General features: G+C 37.1%; 1 long non-coding RNA gene across 2 annotated transcripts in view; it reads right to left on the bottom strand.

The window, feature by feature from the left end:
- LOC122494224 overlaps positions 1-20,910 on the bottom strand; it is a 198,822-nt gene that overhangs the window by 135,206 nt on the left and 42,706 nt on the right. The gene's annotated exons all lie outside the window — the stretch shown is intronic.

The raw sequence follows: 20,910 nt of genomic DNA on the forward strand, positions 1-20,910 counted from the left end.
TGATAAAATAGACGAAAACATCTGCCACACATACCACATGCAAGCAGCTAATATCCCTAATATACAAAGAACTCTTAAAAATCCAAAGACAGGGGCACCTGGGTGGCTTGGTCGGTTAAGTGGCCAACTTCAGTTCAGGACATGATCTTGTGGTTCATGAGTTTGAGCCCCATGTCAGGCTCTGTGCTGACAGCTCAGAGCCTGGAGCCTGCTTTAGGCTCTTTGTCTCCCTCATTCTCTGCCCCTCCCCCAGCTCACTCTCTCTCTTTCTCTCTCAAAAATAAATAAACTTAGAAAAAAATTTTTAAAAATCCAAAGACAAAATCTTAAAATGGAAGAATGACATGAAGGTAAACACACAAACACACACACACGATCTAAAGTGGCCCTTAAATATATAAAAAGTGATTAAACACTCTCAGAGAAATGCAAACTGAAACACTGATATCCCATTTCTCATTTATTAGATTGGTGAAAATTTTAAAGTAAGACAACACATTCTTTTGGTGAGGCTGTAGGGAAACAAGCACTCACATACATTACTGATGAGAAGGCAAACTGATGAATCCTTCTGGAAGGGAATTTGGCCACATCTAACAAAAGTACACATGCACATATCTTTTGACTTGACTATTCCACTTCTAGGATTCTAGCATAAAGACAGATCTCCAATAATACAAGAATACAGACTGACAAGATTATTCATTGCAATATTGTAATTGCAAAATATTAGAGACAATCTAAATGCCCATACACAGGAGGTTAATTGAAAAAAATGTGGTACATCACACAATGGAGTACTGCATTACATGCAGCAGCAAACAAGGAAAAGGAAGATCTCTGTGAACTGATATGTAGGGATTTCTAGAACAAACTATTAAGCAAAAAAAAAAAATCAAAGTACAAAGGGAATATCTACAGTATGTTATCCTTCATCTAAGAAAGACGGGAATGTAGGAAAATATGTATCTGCTTATTTGTACAAAAGGAATACAGGAAGGATAGACCAGTAACCAATGAGCATGGTTACTTTGTGGTTGTTGGTGGAATAGAAAAGGCAGAAGAAAAAAGGGGGCAGAGGAACAGGTAGTAAGGATGGGGGGAGCAATATTTCTCTGAATACAGCTTTTTATGTAATGTTGACTCTCAGAACCATGGTAAAGTTTCATGGTATTATATATACTGTGGATAATGAAAGTCAGGTTTCCAACTGTCACAGAAAAAAGCTACAATTCAGGAAAAGCAAAAGGCTAGAACAATGTGGTGTTAAATTGGAATCAGAGGTATCAGCATGAACTCATGGATTTTAATATACATACAGGTGGATACATACAGAAATAAATCATACACACACACACACACACACACACACACACACTTCCTAGATCTGTCCACTTGATAGAAAGCCTAGAAAAAAATGGCGCTCGGTCATTCAGGCACAGACACCTAGTGCCCAGGCCCTGGTTTCTAAGTAACATTCTCCAATGAAGGGGACCTGGGCTCCTTGGAAAAGTGGTCAGTTCTACAGCTGGGATAGGGAAAATACAAGATGAGCCTGAATGCTGATGTGTCAGAAAGTAACGAAGTGCTCAAAAAAGCAACGGACCTGTTAAAAGGACACAGAAGCCAACCCGAAGGAGCTCTTAATAACCAAAGCTGGGACAATTTGAGCAACAAAAGGACAATAATAATAATAGTAATGGAAAAAAAATAGTAATGGATTATAACCCAGAGAATATACAATAAATACTCATGAGACCATATTAGTCTAGATAAATAATCAGAATTAAACAGGGGATAAGCTAGTTACAAGAAGGCAAACATTGTAATATTCCTCATCTATGACATTTTTGGAGTAAATTTCAGGGACACAAAGTAAAATGGTGAAGGCAGGAATGGGGAGGTGATGTTTAGTGGGGACAGAGTTTCAGTTGGGGAAGATGAAAAAGTTTCTAAAAATGGATGGTGGTGATGGTTGCACAACAATGTGAATGCCCTTAATGCTACAGAATTGTACACTTAAATGTAGTTAAGATGGTAAATTTTATGTTATATATATTCTACCACAATAAATTTTTTAAGTGTATTTAGAAAGCAAACATAAAAACAAATAATAAACAGAGGAGAACGTCCGGCTCCTCCTTACAGTAGAACTCTAATGAATGCAGAAGGAATGAGGGAAAATAAGAAAACCTCCAGGGGCGCCTGGGTGGCTAAGTCGGTTAAGCATCCGACTTTGGCTCAGGTCATGATATCACCGTTCATGAGTTCAAGCCCTGCATGGGGGTCTCTGTTGTCAGTGCGGAGCTGCTTTGGATCCTCTGGCTCCCCCTCTCTCTCTCTGCCCCTCCACCACTCACACTCTCCCTCCCTCTCAAAAATAAATAAACATTAAAAGAAAAAGAAAATCTCCAGTAGGCAAGCACTAGAATATTACTTGCAGCAGCAAGAACTATTGATGGATGTTAAAATTATTGAGCAAATGAGAAACAAGATATTTGCACAGAGTATCTCCCCCAAAAGATACTTATTAATTACAAAGGGGAAGATATGAACTTTAAAGCGGAGACACTTGGCAGATACCATCCAGCTACATGATCAAAGGTACCACCACAACTTGTAAGACATGTCAGCAAAGAGACACAACACCTTTCTGTGATATTCCTGCCAAAATGCACGATCTAAACCCGATCATGAGGAAACATCAGACATACCTGAACTGAGGGACCTTCTACAAAATAACTGGTCTCTAAATCTTCAGAAGAATCAGGATCTTTAAAGTCAAGGAAAGACCGGGGAACACCTGGGAGAATGAAGGAAACCGAAGAGACATGACAGCTAAATGTCAACATGTTTCTGAACTGGAACCATTTTCTATACAGGACATTATTGGTACAGTCAAAGAAAGTGGAATGGTTTGAGGATTATAAGGTAGTAATATGTCAGTGTTAATTTCCCGATTTTGATGATTGCGATGCAGTTATATAGCAGAACACCCTCACATGTAGGAAACACACACTGAAGTATTCAGGGGTAACAGGACATCAGGTTAGCAACGTATTCTCAAATTGGTGAAAAGGAAATTACTGGTCCTTAACTTGCATGCATAAATTTGAGATCTTGTCAAAATAAAAATATAACTAGTATTAAAAGATAAAGGAATTACCTCACATAATTCCAAATGCAGAGAATTGAGGAAGGAGTAAAGAGGCAAAGAGCAAATCAAAGAGGCATCATTGGAAGAAATAAGAGCCCAGAATGGCTAAGAATTTTCCAAGCTGAGGAGGAAAGAAAGTCTCAAGTCCTCAGAGTGAATGTTTACATCAACTGCCAAGACAAAATAACAAAAATAAATCCACATCTAAGCATACCATAGTGAAAATTCTGAACAGCAGGGATAAAGCAAAAATCCTAAATGCTACCAGGAGAGAAGACAGATTACCTACAAAGAGGCAGTCATTAGGCTGAAAGCAGGCTTCTCATGGGTGAATTGACACCAGCAGATGGTAGGGAAATAGCTTCCAAGCAGAAAAGCGAACATAACGAGAACTGTATATGGAGCAAAACCAGTGTCATTCTGACTGCAGTAGGTCTCAACAGGGTATCCCTCAGCAAGAAGAAAACTGAACCCAGAAGGAAGGAGTGGGATATAAGGAACATACGTGGCAAAGAAATTAACAAAATGTATTGGTAAATCTATATAAATATTGATTGCTAATAATAATCATAACAACAACTAATTTTTTGCCTTAATTTAAAAACTGGTAAAACCAACAATAAAATGGCAGATTGAAGAAAGGATTCTTTGGGTAATTAAAGCCCTGATAAATTTCTTGTCTTGTTCAGAAGGAGAAGAGAATGACTGAAGAGTTATAGACTTTGGGCAGAGAGCTTAAAGTGAACGTTAAAAATGTAAAAAAAAAAAAAATTTAAACATAGAATCTAAAATTTTCAAACTCCTGGAGTAGAGGTTGAGGAAAGAATAATAAAAATGCATAAATCCAAAACAGAGCAAGAAATTACTTTTAAGTAGGTAAAACTTGGTAAATAAAAAATAACGTAAGGTGGTAAAAATAAGTCCAACTATGTCATTAATCACAATCAATGGACACTGATTAAACTCAGCTAAGCAAGTTACTTTGTGGATAAAGGAGTAACATCAGCAATGAGAAACTTTCAAGGGACATACATAAAACAAATAAAGAAAATAAGGAGATGGAGAAAGATAGCCCAGGGAAATACTAAGCAAAAGATTTTGAGTGAGCAATTGTGATCATAGATAAAACAGAATTTAAGGCTAAAGCATTAACAGAGATAAAGAGCTTCATTCTAAAATGACTTTTTGAAGTCTGGAAAAAAATACAACTATCATGAACTTGTATGCATCTACTAATAGAGCTTAGGTGTATATAAGCAAAAAAAAAAAAAGAATTACAAAGAAAATTGGATAATCCACATTCATAGTAGGAGATTTTAACGTTAACTCTCTCAGACACTGATAGACAAGTCTGACAGAGAATCACACAACACAATTAACAAACATGATGTATAGTACAGATCATTAGGAGAACACTACATTTTTCATGTATATGTGGCATAGTTACAAAAATTAACCATTAAGTCACAAAGGAAGTTTCAAAAAATTAAAAAAATCTATAGCATACAGTTTGCATTCTCTGACCACTGTGCAATTAAATTACGAATAAGAAATAAAAGAGAGTAAAACTAAAAACACCCTTATACTATTTGGAAATGAAAACTGCATTTTTAAATAGTCAAATGTTAAAGAAAAAATTACAATGGGAATTGTAAAAGATTTAGAACCAAAGCCAGTGAAAATATTTGTTCTTTGAAAGAGCTCTTTCAAAACTTATAGGATGTAGCAATACCAACCCTGGACCTTTTCCCCTCTTCTCTCCCAGCCCATTCACCTACAGCCATGGCCTAGACAAGCAAATTTCCTTTCTGCCCATCTTAAGGATGGAGAGGGGGTGGGCACCTGGGTGGCTCAGTCATCAAGCATCTGACTTTGGCTCAGGTCATGATCTCACGGTTCATGAGTTTGAGTTCCACTTGAGGTGAACTCAAGCCCCGCTTCTCCCTCTTTCTTTCTCTCTCTCTCTCTCTCTCTCTGTCCCTCCTGGGATTCTCTCTCTCTCTCTCTCTCTCTCTCCCCCTCCCCCCCGCTCACTTGCTCCCTCCCCTCTCTCTCTCTCAAAAAAAAAAATGCAGAAGGGGTGATGTGTTTTCCAATTTAATCACTGTATGGGTCCTAGATTTATCCTGGAGGTCTTCAACTCCCCACCTTGCTGGGGACCTCAGCTCTCTCTTCTTTTCCCCATCAAGGGTCTATTAAAATCGAAGTTCAAAGGATGAAAACTACCAGGGAATCTAAGGACTTCCCTTACCTGTTTTTCCAGCTTTAAAATTCATCTTAATATTAAAAAAATATTTTATTAAGCATCTGTAGATGTTCCTATCAGGAAGGTTTCTTAGGATATCTAGTCCAGCACTTTGCCCAAAATGGAGTGCCACCATCTGCCAAGCTAACTATCCCCTCTGTATCTGAATTTCTTCTATAAAATGGGGATAATAATAGAATCTACCTTACAAGTTTGGTGTGGGGAGTCAGTGAGAGTATACATGTGAAGCCCCTGGCACTGGTAAGGGCTCAATAAATGCTGATTATTCACAGCAGCAGTTGTCCTGTGAAATTGGTACCAACTGAGTAGAAAAGAAATCAATATTATAAAGCAATGTTATCTATGACTATACGTGGAAAATTCCTAAGTAAAAAAAAAAAAAGTTAAACATGAAATCTAGTAGGGGTATAAAAGAGTACAAAATGGCCAGGTACATTTATCTCAGATGGCTCCATATTTAAATTTTTTATTTTTAAAAATCAATCAACATAGTTGACCTTACTGAAAGATTAAATGAAGAAACGGCATGATCATCCTAATGGATGTGGTCAAAGCAACAAAATTTAAGCTTCATCCATTGTAATTACCCTCAGCAAGTATGGGGGGAAGAGAGCCTCCTCAGTCTGACAAAGTCACTGCAAAACACCAAGAACAAACATCAGAAAAAAAGGTGAATCTTCAGGAGGATTTCCACTGAAGTCACAAGTGAAACAGGAAGTTACTTTTCACCATGATTATTCAACATTATACTGGGGTTTCTACAGCAGTGCTGACAAATAGGAATGTATTCAGAGCCACATATGCATTTTAAAATTTTCTAGTAGGCATGTTTAAAAAAAGTAATTAAAAAAAAGGAGAAATTAACCAATACATTTTATTTAATCTGGTATATCCAAATTATCATGCCAACGTACAATCAATATAAAAAATTATCAGTGAGTTATTTTACTTTTTTTCATATTAAATCTTCAAAGTCTGCAGGTTTTCTTAAATATACAGCACGATGCAGACTAGCCACATTTCAGGTGCTCAGTTGGCACATGTGAAAGGGTGCTAATCAAGGAAACTCATCAGGCTGACAAAATTTTCAAAGTCTGAAAATGACAAGCATTGGCAAGGATATGGAAAAAGGACTCATATATTGCTGACAAAATCTCCTTGCCATTTGGAGAACAATGTCTAATATTGGAAAATGTGCATAATATTCAGTCTAATAATTCCACTTTGCAGGTACAGACTTTAGGCGAACTCTCACCTACATGTATAACACATAGTCTTCAGCATTGCTTGTAATAGGAAAAAGATGGAAAGACACTAAATAGCCACAAGAAGAAAAAGGAGAGACAAATTGAGGTATACTCACAGAAAGGAATAATATATAGTAGATAAAATGAACTAGATGTAAATAGAGTAAAATGGACCAAGCTCAAGAACAATGGAAATATTATATATAATAGATATATAACTATATCTATTAATATTAATATTACCCAGTGTTGCCCTCAGCAGTTTTTTGCATTTTTGAAAGTTTTCACAATAGTAATCATATAATGTTTCTTTTTTTGTTGTTAATTTATTTATCTGGAGAGACAGCGTGAGCAGAGGAGGGGCAGAGAGAGAGGGAGAGAGAGGAACACAAGCAGGCTCCATGCCATCAGCACAGAGCCCGACGCAGGGCTCAAATTCATGAACCATGAGATCATGACCTGAGCTGAAACCAAGAGTCAGATGCTTAACTGACTGAGCCACCCAGGTGCTCCAATCATATAATGAACGCTTCTTGCTATCAATGTATGAAGGATGAAAAATTCTTACTAGCTACACAAAATCAGAATAGATGGTGTTAAAAGGAAATGAAGTTCTACACATAAAGATCTGTGTGTACACCTACACAATGGATGCACACATGCAACTGGCAGAGGTCCAGTCTGGCTTCAGACAGGCTGTGGCCTGTGTCTAGTATAGTATCTTGCACAAAGCAGATAGTCCATAAGTACTAGTTCAGTAAATGCGTGAACAGTGTTGCACTGGTGGATGGGCACTCAAGGGCCAATTTGCATGAGTGGAGGTTTGCCACCATTGTTGTGCTGTGATTGCTTAAGAACGAGGACTTGGTTTTGCAGGTTCATTTGAGGGTTCACAGTGGGGAACAAAATACAGTGCCCGACCTAGATATTGGCCTTCAGTCCAACTGAGGTCTCTTTATAAAAAGAGGAAGGGTACATCTAGCCTACAGGGGAAATGACTTCTCCCCCATGTTACTCTAAACACAGTAATTCTACTCTGGTAGCCAGATAACACAGCACATCACACAGTGGATGAGCATGAGAGAGTTGGAGGAAGGATAGTTTCTCTACTTCCTCAGAACCCAGTATGACTTTGGCTCAGCAAGTACTCCAGGAGACTCTGATTTAATTTGGTACCTCAAGAATTTGCCACGGAAAGCTGTATGTATCGTCACTGACAGAGCTTCATGGTAACTTGACCTACCATTACATAGTTTCAGTACCTCTAGATAAAACCACTTGCCCACATAAGATATTTATGCACCATAAAAGCTGATAATTTATGGAAAGATAGATGAATAGGTGGAAGATAGATAATAGAATAGACAGATAACTTTTTCCCTATTTGAGAAGATACCCACTCTACCAGATAAAATTTAGCTGCTAAAAGATGGACTAGGCCAAAACTCATGAGAAGTCTCTGTTAAAAAAAAAAAGAAGTAAGATCCTCATGAATGTTTTGCAATTAACTATGTTCCATGCATAACAAACCTAAATATGAGAATTGGCAATGAGACCCACAGCGAGTGAAAGGAAGGGGATTTTGAGCGTTTCACGTTGTCTTTTTTGGCTCCAAGAGAACCAGGATGTGGTTTCAATTTTGGATGTGCTAATTATGTTTGTCAATTGTGAGCTTTGCTTAATTAATTAGTCATGTAAATTTAACTTTAGTATTTTTTGCACATCTAAATCATTACTATAGCAATTAAAAAGCTGCTTTGATTAGCTCCTTCCACAGTGTGCAGCACAGCATGCTTTTGTCAACTTCCTTTTGACAATCTAGCATTTTGGTGCTGTTTAGAGAAAATATATTCTATAGGTTTGGGGAAAAATAAAAACCAAGACAGGTGACAAGAAAGGTGGCCTAGCAGTGGCAGCTAAGTCAGTAACTGTTGGCAACATAAAATCAGGGAATACAGACTGGAAATGGTCATGGCACATGCTCAGGAGGAGTTCCCAGGGGTGGAGAGAGTTGGTGCGCTGAATAAACCAGGAACATGTTTCTTTTGGTAAATTAAAGTGGGAAGAAGATAACAGCCAGAGATTTATATGTCTTTGGACCAAAATCAATGTCAAAACCTATAAAACACCATAGGAACCAAGTCTGTCCCTGCTTGGGAGACCCAGAGTGACTCTCATAATCATTAATAAATACTGTGTCCAGGTGAAGCTTGTGCCAGGTGAAGCTCTCCCCAAGGGCCACTTCCTGCTTTAACAAGCCCAACTCTCAGGGATATTTTATGATATTACGTTAAACTTCCTCTTAATTGCTAAATAAGTGTTGCATTCCCCTATGAACTACCTGTGGATGCTGCATTACTCTCCTTTCTGCAGAGTGAGAACCTGACACAGAGTGGGATTTATTAGATTTCTCCCACCCCCATCACGGAAATTAGGAGCAAATTCAAGAAAAAATACAAGCTTTTAGGGTCCCTGTCCCATTTAGAGCTTTGTGTCAACCTAACCTTGCCATCGGTTTCCCTCACCACAAGCCCTACAGGCAGGATGATAGCAAATGACAGCTAATGGGTTATTATATATCCATGATACATTTTTAAAGTACAGAATCAACAACAACTATTTAGAGAAAACAATGCCATTTCTTATTTTAAAGTCATCCCCAAAGGCTAATAACTTCACACATCTGGTTTGGCTCAGAGGGTCACCAGCATCTCTGATAGAATCCAGTTGTGGAATAGAAAATAATATTTCATCTAAGAAGTAGATGATCCAGAGGCAGCAAATGAAAAACCAGTATGGAATGCTATAAGGTATATTAACAAGGGAGGGGAAACAGCTTTGGGTGACTCATGGAAAACTCAGAGCCAACAAGGATAAAGGGATGGAAAAAGGTGAAAGAGGGAAGAGTTTCTTAAGGAGTCTCTAGTGACAAAAACATATGCATTTCCTGAGCACTCCAGAACAAATAACTAAGGTATCAACAAAGACATCAACAAATTCAACAAAGGTGGCTCTGTTGTTCCAAAATTTGACTGTCCTAAATAGGCAAATTTAATAACTAAAAAGTCATGATTCAGATTCCACAGTTCCTTGATGCCCCAAATCCTCCAGTATACTGATAAAGCTGAAATTTATTTTCAGTGTTTTCTCAGTAAACTTGCCCCCCAAATATCTCAAATAGGTGAATACACAGATACATGTACACATATGTGCTGAAAATATTCTTATTAAATCCTCAGATATTTAAGGCTTCTCAGTAAAGACCTATGCTAGAGACTAGTTCCCTCCCACCTTCTCAGAAACCTCCCTTAGCAGTTACACACACACACAACACACACACACACACACACACACACACACACACACACACACAGCATTATCTTCCATTTTCTACTCTTCTGGACTCCTCTGCTGCGCATATTCGTAAACTCATACTTCCCACCCCAGCATTTTCTCTGGCAACCATGCTCTCTCTCCTTCTGCCTTCACAGCCATTCTCATGAAAATGTCTAGTCTCACTGTCTCCACTTCCTTGCCACTTACTCACTTCTCAGCCCACTGCAATCTGGTTTCCACTGAAACTGATCCTGTGGAAGTCTCCCAAGCCTCTCCATCCGACAAATCAAGAGAGGATTTCTCAGTCTATCTCATGAGGTCTTCCTGAGGCTCTGGACACTGCTGATCTCTCCCCTCTTGAAAGTCTCCAAGGCTTCTCTGGTAGCACAGTTTCCTGGTTCAGCTTTCTCTCAATCCCCTCTGTCCTCCCACCTCCCTTCTCAGCGTCTTTAACTGGTTCATCCTCTTCCAAAATCTTCCTACAAGCCCCACAGACTTTCCTCAGCTCCCTTCTCATTCTCCTAGCCTCCCCGTAGTAGACACATTCATCTGAGTCAGAGTCTGGGGTTTACCCTAAGATGCCACATATCCAATACACCTCCAGTGCTACCAATTTTATGCCTTCGTTTTCTGCCCAGCTTCTCTGCTCTCTAACCAACTGTACAAACTTCAACCAGAGTGAGATTTCTAAGAAGAAAACCTGATTATATCACTCTCCTGCTTGATATCCTACAGTGGTTTCCCCATTAATTACACCTGTAGATTTCAAACTTTTTTGAAAGAAATATTTTATTTTTTTTTAATTTTTTTTCAACGTTTTTATTTATTTTTGGGACAGAAAGAGACAGAGCATGAACGGGGGAGGGGCAGAGAGAGAGGGAGACACAGAATCGGAAACAGGCTCCAGGCTCCGAGCCATCAGCCCAGAGCCTGACGCAGGGCTGGAACTCACGGACTGCGAGATCGTGACCTGGCTGAAGTCAGACGCTTAACCGACTGTGCCACCCAGGCGCCCCGAAAGAAATATTTTCTACATCAGGAGGCCATGAACTGTCTGTATGTCAGCACAAGACCTGGCACGTGGTATGTTCTTAATAAACAATTGTTGGAAAAAAAAAAAAACCGAAGTCCAACTTAAAGCATGCTCACATGTAAAGCTGCATGGTTCCTACTGAAGCAGGATAGGAACTCCCCACCTGCTTGCATTCCCACCAACACCTCAGGCATCTCTGTGAATCCCCTGGTGTCCTAAGACATATATGGAAAACCAGAGACCTGTGTGATAAAGTTCAAGTTCCCTAGCTTGGCTACAGATGCTTGATAAACTGATTTCTACCCACTCTCCAACATCATTTCCAACTCCTCTTCTTCACGCTTCACCCTAGCCTTGCGAAACTGAATTACTTGCCATGCCTAGACATGCAAGGGTTTTGCACATATAGTCCTTTCTGCCAAGAATACTCGTACTCTCCTTGATAGCCTAGAAAACTCCAACTTAGTCTTCAAAACCAGCAAAAAGATAAAGCCTTTTCTAATTCCTTAAGCAGAATATACCACTTTTTGTGCATAAATATACCCTATACATGTCTTTATTGTAAATCTTACCACACTCTAAATCAACTCTCATTTATAGGTATATCTCCTCTAGTGGGCTGTGAAGACAAAGACTGTTGCTGATTTATCTTTACAAACCAGAGCCTAGCAAAGTGCCTTGTACCCAGAAGGTACTCATTATATTGTATAATGAATGAAATGTTACTGGAAACAAATCATCCTTTTATCTCATATCCTTTTTGTAATGAGGTGAGGAATAAACAATTTCTAATCCTTTTCATCGCTTTGAAAGTCACAGGGTGTCCCATGTTAAAGATGGGCCAGCTAATCTTCTAATATCTATGTCTCAGCAAAAATGAATTTGAATTAAGCCTTGTGGATTCTATTTAGAGAAAATGTTAGTCTTTTTAATTGAAATTCAGATATCTGAGGTCTAATAGGTTATTATAGCTGTCCTTCTCTTGGGCACTATTGAAATAACGCCTTGAATCTTAGGTTTTATACAATGAGATAAATAAGAAAGGAAAACCACATGGATCATTCTTGTTCAATGTGGACAAGAGTGACAGAGCACAAGAATCTGATCCCTTAACGGATTCAGATGGGGGCCATCTCTTTAATGATATAAAATTGGAAATGAGAAACATCAGATGGAGAGTAGTTAAGGAAAATTTGATGGCAAAATTTAACTCAAGCTGTGTAAATGAGACTTTTCCCAGGCAATTGAAAAATATCCTCCAATTATCCTCCATTGGCCTCCAGAGTCAGTGCTTCTACATCCATTGTACCAGTTTCCTTATGATTCTGAAACACCATTGTCTTGGTCTCCTGAAGGCTTATTTTGTCTTCTGCTTATTGAGAAGTTTTGTAATTATGTAACAGAGACTCATATTCATCTTTCACACATATTACTCAATCACACTATGGTAACAAGTGGTCCATCTACCATCTTATTAACCAAAACAAACAAACAACAACAAAAAACCCCATCTGGTATAACCCAAGACTTCAGCACCTACCAACATAACATATTTAACATTCATAAAGATGACTTTGCAGGACCCTAAAGTATCCTCTGAATCATGGAAGAGAGATGAAATTAAACCCTCAAGTCTCGTTTCAGATCCAAGTGTATTTTATTGTATACTAATTCCCTGAAAAACCATGATTCAGGTAGAGCACATTTGGAATGTGTATGTGTATATGCGTAGAATATTCCTTTTTTAAAATTTGTAACACCAAGTTTATCAAACATGAACTGACTCTAAATTAGGGATTCTCAAAGTGTGCTCCAGAGATCTTAAGGAAACTGGATAACCCCTCAGAAGTTCCACAAGGTCAAAACTATATTTGTAATAATATTAAGACATGATTCATCTTTTTCATTCTCCTCTCACAAGTTGAGAGTTTTCCAGAGGCTATATGATATGTGATATTAAAACAGATTGAAATCAGAAGCAGATATGAGAATCTACCCTTCTTCTATTAAGCCAGACAGACATGAAAGATATTTGCAAAATTTAAAACAATCTCATAAATTTTTGGTTGTGGAGAGTAGTTATATTTCTTTTTTTTTAATGTTTATTTCTGAGACAGAGAAAGACAGAGCATGAGTGGGAGAGGGGCAGAGAGAAAGGGAGACACAGAATCTGAAGCAGGCTCCAGGCTCTAAGCGGTCAGCACAGAGCCCGACGCGGGGCTCGAACTCACAAACCGTGAGATCATGACCTGAGCCGAAGTCGGTCGCTCAACCGACTGAGCCACCCAGGTGCCCTGAGAGTAGTTATATTTCATAAAAATATGTTATTTATGCTAACGTGCAGTGGGAGAATTTGGAATTTATTATGCCTTGTGAATCAGATAAGTCAAGTCTTTTACCTATTCTGGAAAATTCTCACCTATTATCTCTTCAAACATTTCCAATCCCCCCCCCCGACATTCTCTTCTCCATCTAGAATGCCAATACAAGATATCTTTGTCCTTTTCATGTTCACAGGTTGAATATTTTTCATATTTTCCACCCTCATAACTTTGTGCTACACTTTGGGTACCTCTTTTAGATCTTTCCAGTTTGCTAATTCTTTTTTTCTCCTTTTTTAATTCTTTTTTCAATGGGAATTTTTTAAATTTAAATTTTAGTTAACATACAGTGCAATATTGGTTTCAGGAGCAGAATTCAGTGATTCATCACTTACATGCATCACCCAGTGCTCATCACAACTGTCCTCCTTAATATCCATCATCCCCACCTCCCTCCATCAATTCTCAGTTTGTTCTCTATTCTTAAGAGTCTGTTTCCTCTCCCTTACCCTTCCCGTATGTTCATTGGTTTTATTTCTTAAATTCCACATGAGTGAAATCATATGGTATTTGTCTTTCTCTCACTTATTTAGCTTAGCATAATACATTCTAGCTCCATCCATATTATTGCAAATGGCAAGATTTCATTCTTTTTGATGACCGAGTAATATTCCATCTGAGTGATCTTCACTAGATTATTTCTTTTTGGGTGTTGAGTTTGATTAGTTCTTTATAGATTTTTGGATTCTAACCTTTTAAAAAAAATTTTTAATGTTTTTCATTTTTTGAGAGACAGAGAGAGACAGACCATGAGAAGGGGAGGGGCAGAGAGAGGAGGAGACACAGAATCTGAAACAGGCTCCAGGCTCTGAGCTGTCAGCAAACAGCCCGAGGCAGGACTCGAACCCATGAACTGCGAGATCATGACCTGAGCTTAAGTCAGCCCCTTAACCAACTGACCCACCCAGGCGCCCCTGGATTCTAACCTTTTATCCAATATGCATTTGTAAATATCTCCTCCCATTCTATAGGCTGCCTTTTAGGTTTGTTGATTATTTCTTTTGTAGTGCAGAAGCTTTTTCTCTTGATGAAGTCCCAACCGTTCATGTTTATTTTTGTTTCCCTTGTCTTCAGTGACATGTTTAGTAATAAGTTAGTCAGGCTGAGGTCAAAGAGGCTGCTGCCTGTGTTTTCCTCTAGGATTTTGATGGCTTCCTGCCTCACATTTAGGTCTTTCATCCATTTTAAATTCATTTTTGTGTATGGTATAAGAAAGTGATCCAGTTTCATTCTTCTGCTTGTTGCCATCCAGTTTTTCCCAACACCTTTCATTGAAGAGACTGTCTCTTTTTTTCAATCGGATATTCTTTTCTGCTTTGCCGAAAAGTGAATTGACCATACACTCGTGGGTCCATTTCTATTCTGTTCCATTGATCTATGTGTCTGTTTTTGTGCCAGTACTCTACTGTCTTGATGACCATACCTTTATAATATAGCTTGAAATCCGGAATTGTGATGCCTCCAGTTTTATTTTTCTTTTTCAGGACTGCTTTGGCTATTTGGGGTCTTTTGCGGTTCCATACAAATTTCAGAATTTTTTGTTCTAGTTCTGCCAAAAATGCTGGTGGTATTTTAATGGGAATTGCATTAAATGTGCAGATTGCTTTGGGTAGTATAGACATTTTAACAATGTTTATTCTTCCAATCCATGAGCATGGAATGCTTTTCCATTTCTTCGTGTCCTCTTCAATTTCTTCCATAAGTGTTCTACAGTTTTCAAGTACGGATCTTTTACCTCTTTAGTTAGGTTTATTCCTAGGTATCTTGTTGTTGGTGCAATTGCAAATGGGATCAATTCCTTGATTTCTTTTTCTGCTGCTTCGTTATTAGTGCATAGAAATCCAACATATTTCTGCACATTGATTTTATATCCTGTGACTTTGCTGAATTCATGTATTCGTTCTAGCAATATTTTGATGGAGACTTTGGGGTTTTCTATGTGGAGTATCGTGTCATCTGCAAATAGCAACAGCTGAGTCTAATCTTATATAGCCCTTCTATTCCATTCTAAAATTCAATTTCGTATTTTTTATTTTTAGAAGTTCTACTTTGTTTTTCAAAACTCTATTAGGTCTTGGTTATGCTATGTGTGTATTCTTAGTTATATCTTACTTGTAATATTATTTCCTTAAATCATCTAAAAATATAGAACTCATTTTCTATTCACTAAATGATGGCTTGATTATCTGAAGATACTAAAGGTCTAATAATTGCTGTTTTCTCTGCTTGCATCATACATGAAAATCTGTTTCTTCCTGTATGATCCAAGTCTCATTATCAGTTTATGTTCAATCAAGCCTTATATCCATAGGAATTTTGTGCAGTCTGGGCTAAAGACATGAGTCTTCACAGAAGATTTGCATTTGCTTCTGTTAGGCACCCAGGGTGCCCAAGGTAGTATATATTAGAACCCCTAATCTGTTTGAGGACAGACCTCTGGTTATACATTCCAGTGGTGTTTGTTTTGATTTGGGTTGTTTTGTTCGTTTGTTTTAATTTTGGTTTGTTTTGAGAAAGAATGGAGAAAACAATCAAAGGAAGAGAGAAGCTTTCCTTTTAGGAAGATGATTATTTCCATTTTAAGGTGTTTTTTTTTAATGGTATGATACCATTTGCATAGTGTTTAAAAAGAATACTATACTTTTTCTCTGGATGCATGAAGCACATCGGTGATAAAACTACACATGGGGACATGGGTGGCTTAGTTGGTTGGGCGTCCAACTTTGGCTCAGGTCATGATCTCACAGCTCGTGAGTTTGAGCCCCACGTTGGACTCTGCTGACAGCTCAGAGCCTAGAGACTGCTTCAGATTCTGTGTCTCCCTCTCTCTCTCTGCCCCTCCCCACTCATGCTCTGTCTCTCTGTCTTAAAAATAAATAAAAACATTTTTAAAAAATTAAAAAGAACTGCACCTGCATATACGCAGTATAATATTGCAGGAGAGCCATGTCTTAGACTGGGGGGCCCCAGCAAAGCCTTAGACCAGGACTTGGATGCAGGGCATTTATTCAGGGATGATCCAAGCAAACAGGAGTGAAGGAGTAGTGAGACAAGAAAAAAAGAAAAGCAAGGCAAGAGTCTGCTACTGGGACCTCTGAGAACTGTCCCCTTTGGTTGATGTTTCTCCTGAGGGTGTTAATTCTCTTATATCTTCTTTTTTTTTTTCCAGGTAATAGCTCCTGACATGATTTTATTTTTTTCACCTTTATTGAAGTATAATTGACAAATAAAATTGTAATATATTTAAAGTATGCAATGTGATGATTTGATACATGTATACATTGTGAAAGGATTCCCACCATCAAGTTAATTAACAGATTATCAAGACATCACCTCATATATTTACTTTTTTTCTCTTTTCTGGTAAAAACCTCCAGGTTCTACCCTCTTAGCAAATTTCAATTATATATTACAGTGCTATCAACTATAGTCACTGTTATGCATTAGATCCTAAGACCTTATTCATCTTATAGCAGAAAGTTTGTACCCTTTTTCCAGCATCCCCCAAATTTCCCAACCCCTGATTTCCCAACCATCATTCTACCCTCTGTTTCTATGACTTTGACTTTTTAAAAAATTCCACAAAAAGTGAGACCATGAAGTTTTTGTTTTGTTCTGTCTAGCTTATTTCTCTAATACTTCATTGTTAGCGTACAGAAGCACATTGATTTTTGTATATTGATCTTGTATCCTACAACTTTACTGAATTCATTTGTTAATTCTAACAGTTTTATGGCAGAGTTTAGGTTTTCTATGTATAATATCATGGCACCGGTAGAAATATTTTTTACTTCTTCCTTTCCTATTTGGATGCCTTTTATTTTCTTTTCTTGCCTAATTGTTCTGGTTAGGACTTCTAATATTATAAAATAAAATAATAAAAAAAAGTGACAAGAGTGAGCATCCTTGTCTGGTTTCTCATCTTAGAGAGAAAGCTTTCAGTTTTTCACCACTGAGTATAATGTTAGCTGTGGCCTTGTCATCTATGTCTTTATTATATTGAGGTATGTTCCTTGTTTTTTTTTTAATGTTTATTTATTTATTTCAAGAGTAGGAAGCACGAGTGGGGGAGGGGCAGAGAGAGAGGGAGGCAGAGAATCCCAAGCAGGCTATACGCTATCACCACAGAACCTGACACAGAGCTCGAACCCACAAACCATGAGATCATGACCTAAGCCAAAACCAAGAGTCGGATCCGGTCTAGATTTAAATCACTCGGAGTCAGATGCTTAACCAACTGAGCTACCCAGGGGCCCCAAGGTACATTCCTTTTATACGCAGCTTGTTGAGAGTTTTTATCACAAACTAATGTTAAATTTTGTCAAATGCTTTTCCTGCATCTATTGAGAAGACCATATGATTTTTATCCATCATTCTGTTAATGTGTTGTATCTAATTTATTGATCTACATATGTTGAACCATTCTTGCATCCCTGGGGTAAATATCATTTGATCTTGGTGTATGATCTTTTTAATGTACTGTTGAATTTGGTTTGCAAATATTTTTTTGAGGATTTTTGTATCTATTTTCATCAGGGATATTAGCCCATAGGTTTCTTTTCTTGTAGTGTCCTTGTCTAGCCTTGGTGCCAGGTTAATGCTGGCCTTGTAATATATTTGGAAATGTTCCCTCCTCTTCTATTTTTTTGTAATAGTTTGAGAAGGATTGGCATTAATTCTTCTTTAAATATTTGATAGAATTTAACAGTGAAGACATTTGGTCCTGGACTTTTCTTTGTTGAAAAGTTTTAATTACTAATTAAATGTCCTCAGTATTCAGATTTTCTTAGTATATTCAGATTTTCTATTTCATCATGATTCAGTCTTGGTAAGTTGTATGTTTCTAGGAATGTATCCATTTCTTCTAGGTTATCTAATTTGTTGGCACATAATTGTTCATAGTAATTCCTTGTGATATTTAGTATTTCTGTGTTATCAGTTGTAATGTCTTCTCTTTCACTTCTGATTTATTTATTTGAGTCTTTTTCATTTTTTTCTTAGTCTAACTAAAGATTTGTCAATTTTGTTTATTTTTCTTAAAACCAGCTCCTAGTTTCATCCATCTTTTCTATCGTCTTTTAGACTCTATTTCATTATTTCCTCTCTGTTCTTTGCTATCCCCTTCCTTCTACTAATTTGGGCTTAGTTTGTTCTTATTTTTCTAGTTCATTGAGGTAGAAAGCTATATTGCTTATTGGAGATTTTTTTCTTAATGTTGGCATTTACTGCTATAAACTTGATTCTTAGGACTACTTCTGCAGCACCCCAAAGTGTTGGTATGTTGTGTTTCCATTTTTATTTGTCTTAATATTTTTTTAATTAAAAAAATTTTTTTAATGTTTATTTAAAATATTTTGAGGGAGAGAGAGAGAGAGAGAGAGAGAGAGAGACAGTGTGAGTGGGGGAGGGGCATGGAGAGGAAGACACAGAATCCCAAGCAGGCTCTAGGCTCTGAGCTGTTAGCACACAGCCTGATGCAGGGCTCGAATTCACGAACTGTGAGATCATGACCTGAGCCGAAGTCAGATACTTAACCAACTGCGCCACCCTGGTGCCCCTTCAAGACATTTTTTTTTTTAATTTCCCTTTTGATGTCTTCTTTAACCCAATGTTCAGCAGTATGTTGTTTAATCTCCATATATTTGTTGATTTTTCAATTTCCTTCTTGTAATTAATTTCTAGTTTCTAGACATTGTGTTCAGAAAAGATGCATGATATGATTTCAATCTTCTTAAATTTATTAAGATTTGTTTTGTGGCCTAACATATGATCTCTCCTGGAGAATATTCCATGTGCACTTGAGAAGAATATGTGTATTCTGTTGCTGTTGAATGGAATGTTCTGTTAGATCCATCTGTTCTAATGTATATCTTAAATCAAATATGTCCTTATTGTCTTTCTGTCTAAATGATCTATCCACTAGTTCCCTATTATTCTATATATTTCTCCTTTCAGATATGTTGGCATTTATTCTATACATTTAGGTGTTCTGATGCTGAGTGTATAAATATTTACAATTATTATACACTCTTGTTTAAATGGCCCCTTTATCATTATGTAATCATCTTGTCTCTTGTTACAATTTTTGGCTTAATACCTACCTTATCTGATATATGTATAGCCACTCCTGTTTGGTTTCCATTTGCATGAATATCTTTTTCCATCCCTTCACTCTCAGTCTATGTGTTTCTTTAAGGCTGAAGTGACTCTCTTGTAGGCAGAACAGAGTTAACTCTTCTCTTTCATAATCCATTCAGCCACTCTGTTTTTTGATTGGAGAATATAGTCCATTTATATTTAAGTAATTATTGATAGGAATGGGCTACTACTGTCATTTTATTAATTATTTTCTGGATTTTTGTAGTTCCTTCATTCCTTTCTTCCTCTCTTCTCTTGTGATTTTACACTTTCTTTAGTAGGTATGTTTTGATCACTTCCTCTTTACTTTTGTGTACTTACTATAAGCTTTTACTTTGTGGTTACCAAGAGGTTACCAAGAGGTATAAAACATCTTACAATTATAACAGTGTATTTTAAACTGATAATAACTTAATTTCAAATGCATACAAAAGCTCTACATTTTTATACAACATAAAATGTGCATACACATTTATATACATATTTTATGTTCTTGACGTCACAATGTACATATTTTTACATTGTGTGTCCCTTAATATATTATTGTAGTTATATTTAGTTTTAATACTTTTATCTTTTAACCTTTAAACTAAAGTTATAAATGATTTTATCCATCACTATTGCAATATTAGATTATTCCAAATTTAACTATATATTTACCTTTACCGGTGAGTTTGATACTTTCATATGTTTTCATGTTACTCATTAGTATCCTTTCATTTCAGCTTGAAGAACTCCTTTAACATTTCTTATAAAGCTGGTCTAGCAGTGATGAACTCTTCCAGTTTTGTTTGTCTGGAAAACTCTCTCCTTAAATTCTTTATCTTTATCTCTCCTTACATTCTGAAGAACAATTTTTCCAGGTAAGATATTCTTGATTGGCAGTTCTTTCAGCACTTTGAATATATCATCCCACTCCCTTCTGGCCTGCAAAGTTTCTGCTGAAAAGTTCTCTGATAATTTTATGGGAGTTCCCTTGTATGTTGCTTTTTTTCTTGCTACTTATAAGATTCTTTATCTTAAACTTTTGACAATTGAATTATAGTACGTATTGATGTGGATATCTTTAGCTTCATCTTATTTGGTATTATTTGGGTTTCCTGGACCTGGATGTCTGTTTCTCTTCCCAGGTTAGGTAAGTTTTCAGCCATTATTTCTTTAAATAAGCTTTCTATTCCTTTCTTTCTCTCTTCTTCTTTTGGGACTCCTATAATGCATATATTGGTCTATTTGATGGTGTCCCATAAGTCCCTTAAGCTATCTTCACTTTTTCTTTGTTTTTCTTTTGCTCCTCTTATTGGATAAATATATGATTTCTGTTTGGTACTTTTTAATACTTTCTATCTCTTTGG

This window comes from Prionailurus bengalensis, chromosome E2 (genome assembly GCF_016509475.1).
Source record: "Prionailurus bengalensis isolate Pbe53 chromosome E2, Fcat_Pben_1.1_paternal_pri, whole genome shotgun sequence".
In the NCBI taxonomy this organism is placed as follows: domain Eukaryota; kingdom Metazoa; phylum Chordata; class Mammalia; order Carnivora; family Felidae; genus Prionailurus; species Prionailurus bengalensis.